Source organism: Schistocerca cancellata, chromosome 3, assembly GCF_023864275.1.
Source record: "Schistocerca cancellata isolate TAMUIC-IGC-003103 chromosome 3, iqSchCanc2.1, whole genome shotgun sequence".
In the NCBI taxonomy this organism is placed as follows: domain Eukaryota; kingdom Metazoa; phylum Arthropoda; class Insecta; order Orthoptera; family Acrididae; genus Schistocerca; species Schistocerca cancellata.
In genome coordinates, this window is record NC_064628.1 from 715593256 (window position 1) to 715599489 (window position 6234).

Consider the following 6234-nt stretch of genomic DNA (forward strand, 5'->3'; position numbering starts at 1 on the left):
TTCAGCCAAGTGAAAGAAAAAAAATAAAAAGGAACAAAATTTGTTTTTTTTTCTATTTTAAATTAAAAATCAAAAAATGGACAGTTAAGAAGACGAAGATATGTACATTTTAAAAACACATCGCCCAAAGCTGAAATTCTTTTGATAAAGACACTGGAGCACCGCATTTTCATTTAAACTCTGAAGGACCTGCACTAGGGTGATAAATATTATAAGACAAGAAAGTATGAGGGCTGTCGGTGGAAAGGTATGGAGAAGATTGATAGGAGTTGAAGTGGATGGTGGGAAATACAATGGTTACAAGATGAGAGGGATGGAGATGGATGAAGACGGAAGGGAGAGGAGCCCTGATGTCGAATGGCATAACTGGGGACCACAATTCAGTACACTCTAATTAAGCTTAGCGTCTGAAGTTGCTTGTACGTTTAACGAAAATCATCCGTGACTGTTCCTAAAAATCTCTGCACCTTCGCAACCAGGAGATTTCACGGGGATATAAGTATAATCTACAGCGTCTAAATCACCCGGTAAACGCGCTACCAATATTTGATAAAAATCACACTGGGTTATCTTGTGTCATTTTCTTCTGTAGGCATTTTGATGGATTCTTTTTTTCAGTGAGGCAACGCAGGTAGATACCTTGTGGACAGCATTCCAAATTGTTACTACATCTGTTCTAAACAGATCACCAACCACTATATAAATACTTCCTGTGACACAAAATTTTGATGTTAAAAGTAGCATGTACATTGGAGTCAGTGGTTCGTTTGGTTTCGGCAGACGCTCTCTCGTTCTGTGTTATCATCCTTCTTTTTGACTGCTACACGGTATTTTTGTCCAAGTGAAATCTCAGCTTAAATAATTTATCATTAAATTCAGATAACTGATTCGTCCTTTGTCATTGTCAGTAGACGCATCGAAATACAAAGGTACCATAAAGTAAACGATAAGTTTTACTTTTGCTGAAGCCATTGCGTACGCAAGCAGAATGCGGCCTACCACAGTGACACAGAACGCTCGGAAAACGAAAAGTACAGTTAGGTTTCAAAACATAATGTTGTTATAATTATTTTTATGGTCATCACAATAGGAAAAGTAGTGACAACTGGAAAAAAAAAAAATCTGCGAACTGACCGAGGTTTTTTTTTCTTATTTCGTTCGTTGTATTTGTACGGGGCGGACGACCCCTGACACCCGTCCAAGTTCGTCGCTGTTCCATTCACTCTGAGGGCCGCTAGACCCGTGACCGAACACGCTGAGCTACCGTGCCGGGAGGTTCAAGCATCAGATCCTCTGTGCCGTACGCCACATTGTATACGTTCTGCTATCGTGACATTACTATAAGGGGCATTCAAAAAGAAATGAGCCGGAGGGATAATTACAGAAACCAGTACCTGTATGTTAGAAGTATTGACCCTGGGTGTTGAGACACTTATCCCACTGACACAAGGCGGTGAATGGCTGTCTCATAAAATTCCCAGGGTTTCTATGTTAACCAGTCCCGCACATACAGCTGGACATCGAGGTGAATCTTTTGCCCCTATGCAGACGTTCTTCTTTATCCAAGACGGCCCCCTTCTGATTCACTTTCTGCAGCACGGAACAACAGTGAAAGCCCAGGGTTACTCGCAAACCTTGACCACTCTTCGCCAAGCGATCAAATCAAAACGACCAGGCAATCTCACCCGTGGGGTCATTCTGCTCGACGACAATACGGCCAACACAGTCGCGGCACTCCTGCACAAATTCAAATGGGAGGTTTTCGGCCACCCTCCGTACAGTCCGGACCTCTCTCCCTGTGATTACGCCATTTTTGGTCCCCTTAAAAAGGCTCTGAGGGGCAAACGATTCACCTCGGACGACGACGTCCAGTTGTACATGCGGAACTGGTTAACATCGCAGCCCAGGGAATTACATGAGACAGCTATTCACCGCCAGTGGGACAAGTGTCTCTACAGCCAGGGTCAATACTTGTAACATACAGGTGCTTGTTTCTGTAATTATGCCTCCGGTTCGTTTCTTTTTGAGCGCCCCTTATATAAAAACGGACCTATGGCCTTGCAGCAGTGGTAACACCGGTTGCCGTCAGATCACCGAATTTAAGCGCTGTCGGGCTGGGCTAGCACTTGGATGGGTGACCATCCGGTCTGCCGAGCGCTGTTGGCATGCGGTGTGCACTCAGCCCTTGCGAGGCAAACTGAGGAGGTACTTGATTGAGAAGTAGCGGCTCCGGTCTCGGAAACTGACATACGGCCGGGAGAGCGGTGTGCTGACCACATGCCCCTCCGTATCCGCATCCAGTGACGCCTGTGGTGAGGATGACACGGCGGTCGGTCGGTACCTTTGGGACTTCATGGCCTGTGCGGGAAGAGTTATACAATAAGGAACTCCTGGAACATGTCACTTACTTATACTTGCTTCAGTTTCATTTATCGAAGTACGAGCAGATATCATGCGAGTTTACGCACGTATTCGATTGTTGAAACAATTAATACGCATTGTATAGTTATTGCTATTCAGGCTGAGAAGGGAGAGCGCATTTATAACAGGTGTTCAGTCACCATTGGCTGCTGTCAAAATCGACACAATTGCTAATTGCTCACGACAAATATTTCGAATTTTCCTTTCTTAGTGCGCCGATAAATGTCTACAAATGCTGTTAAACTAAACATATAAATTACGGGATGTCCCGCAGAATTTGTTGAGATCAGTTATTACCTGCAGTCATTACGCACATAGCTGATTATTTTCTTAACCTAACTTCACAGATCGAAAATGTATCTCGAGCTTCAGCAGTGTTGGAAAAACGTAACCACATATTTTCGTGTTAATAACAACTTTTTTCACTATTTAATTTGTATTTGCTCATAACAAAAGCGTTATTTTGTTATCTCATTACACTGTAAACTGACGATTATATTTGAACCCGACTTCGATCCGAGAATTTTCGCGTCAAAGTTGACCCTACTTCACGGTTATGTAATCTGGGATCAACGTTCATACAATGCAGACTTCTGAGTTAAGCTTGATCTGAAGTAAATTTCTGTGTTAATCTAAGCTCAAATGCTTTATACAATCTCATATTTATCTTATCATCGCGGAGTTTTGTAGGCGACGTGCAGCGCCGAAGCTGCGCCTTAAATGTACTCTATGGAGTACTGTACAATACTGTACGATGTTGTCCAGTTATGATCAGCACTTCCAGTCTCAGAGCTGCATGTCCGGTGTTCACTGCCCACACATTCTGATATCTGTTCTTGTCGCACGTACTAAGCAGAAATATCTCTATCCGTAACTTCACTATAGGATGGCACAGAAAAAAGTAGGCCGTGTAAGTACGAAGGAAATGCAGTGAAATTACAGAAACGAAGAGATGAAATGACTTACCATTTATTTACAATGAAAAATAGAGTGAGAAATACTTTTATAGAACATCAGTACACAGTTGAGCACGTCGAAGCATATTCAGGTACACCCAGCTTAAAGTTTGGATACTTCACAACTGATGTTGTCTTTCAATTACTGTATTGTGTGTGGATTTCTTTACTCCACATTGAATTTCAAGTGTCCCTAAAGGAAAAAAATCACATGTTGGTAGATCAGGCGAACTTGGTGGTCATAAATGTTTGCTGACAGTTCGTTTCTCAGTGAAGACATAGTGGATTCGTTCCAGGGCTACCTTAGATGTGTGGGATGTCCTATCTTGCTGGAAGAAGCAGTATTGTATTTCATATTCAGTGAGTTGAACACAACATGTATAAAAAAATTCTGTATCTGTAACTGTGCTGAGGGAAGTGTCAAAAAATATCGGTCCACTGATGGGCGTTCCTGTTACATCGCACTAACGCCGATTTTTTCATCATGGTGTGATTGCTAATATACAGTGTTAGTATTCTCCGTTGCCCAGTACCTCGTCTTCTGTGAATTCAGATAACTAGAAAGATGAAATCATGCTTCATCAAATGGTTCAAATGGCTCTGAGCACTATGGGACTCAACTTCTAAGGTCATTAGTCCCCTAGAACTTAGAACTAGTTAAACCTAACTAACCTAAGGACATCACAAACATCCATGCCCGAGGCCGGATTCGAACCTGCGACCGTAGCGGTCTTGCGGTTCCAGGCTGCAGCGCCTTTAACCGCACGACATCATGCTTCATCACTCATAACGTAAAAGGCCTAATAAATAATTGTTAATGTTATTGAGAAGCCACGCGCATTAATCTACACGTTTGTGACTGTCATCCAGCGTAACTGCTGCGCAGCCGTCACACAATATGGTTTCAAATTAAGACTTTTCAATATTCGGTGGGAACTCCTCCTCCTTAAATGCCCCTGTTGGGTCAATTTACTTGTAGACTTCTTTGGGCTCTGAATAACTCTTCGGCGAATGTCTGCAATAACTTGTGGTGTGCGAACTGAAGGAATTCTTTGTCGTTTTACATTTTGCACAGATCCGTAGGTGCGCCAGTTTTATACAGATTCTGTATTGCTCTTTTTGCTGGTATGCCTCTTTCCGGGTACCTGATCCCGGAAAATCTCGCGAGTTCCCTTAATCGGACCAGTTTTCACATACGCTTCCACAATTTCAATTCTTTCTTCTATCGAGAAAGTCATTTTGCAGGCCGCAAAGAGAAACCTCTGTCTCACTGATGAAATAAACCGAAATACTGACAGAAGAATGCTAACAGTTAATTATTGCGTAAACCTGTCCATTGTTTTTAGAAGTCGAAATACTGCATTCGCATTCGAAGGTGAGGCGGGCTTCTTTTAAATCCGCCATCCTGTACGAACACATGAATTTAGTTGTACATGACGGTGAGTGGGATGTGGGCGGACTGGAAGAGATGATCGCCAGGGTCGATAGAAAGTCACAAATTCAAAGAAAGTGACTGCGTTTATCGCAGTTCAGGGGGTGCACTGGAGCCTCCGAGATTGACGGTACGTATACTGTTCCAGCCTCACAAGCTGTAAAGGTTGCGATGGCGCGATTTCTTCTTCTGCCATTCAACACCGAAAGTATGGTCAGTCCTGAAGCGACGTATAATGTACCTCAGCCGATAAAAGATGTAAAAAGTTATTTGCGCTACACGTCTCAACTGTATGCACAGAGTAGTTTATGTTGTTAAAGTAACTTAATATTCATCAGTTCTGCCCATAACTACCATAAGAAGAAAAATTATGTCTCTTCATTTTAGTACACACATTTACTTCAAAGGAAACCTTTAATTGTTATTAATTAATAAACAGTTTGTACAAAAACTTGTTGATTAATAGTTTTGAATGCTCGCTCAATCATTGTTTTTGGACTCAGAAATTTCGTGGTAATGATTCTACAGCACGCCACTTCGAATTTATACCCTCCGAACGAAAGATTTAATTCACAATTTTAAAAAATCCTAAGTTTTCATAGACATTACGTACGACTGATAATGAAAATCTACCGATTAATTAAAGTCTTCAAAAAACCACAATTATTCAGTCTCCACGAAAATTGGATAAAGGATCTCTCTTCGCAAGGACTGAGCACGGGCTCCTCTACGCCCACACATGAAATTCCTCGCCCAGTATCAAGCACGCGAATAGACCTCTCCTCTGATTGACGAAATAGCACGGTAACCAATCAGCTTCATATTTCTGTTCGCTTAACATGTTTCTCTCCCCTTTGGACCAGTGCCAATTCCGAATTAAATTTAGAAGAAATTACAAAATAATACATCTCCCAAGAAGAAAATTAGACATAATTAACCCCATCTTTCATCGTCTGACTGACTGAAGTAAGTGCTATATTTATAAAGTACTATACCGAAAACTTATTTGTTGTTTTCACGGTCCGCCATGTATGTGCTCATATCATCTGATTTCCACACTTACTAACACTTAATTATTCATCATTTCAACGATTCATACTCCACAGTTTTTTTTTCATTTCTCATTGTTTACTACCCCATTTACTCAGACAAAACAAATGAAAATAATACCGTCCATTAGGTAAACTTAACAGTAGCAGTCTGGAATTTAAACTGTTACACAGATGTCTTTTCATCAAAAGGTTGTCTACTTCGTTATGTAATGACCAAGTATGTACTGTGTATCAAAATTTACTCTAGATCATAAGCTGAAATTCATGCCGTCGTTAATTATTACCATTACAAAAGGTTACACAACATTTCACTAAAACTGGATTGTGAGAAGTGTGTTTAGTAATTCACGCCACTGTGTAACGTTGGATGTCA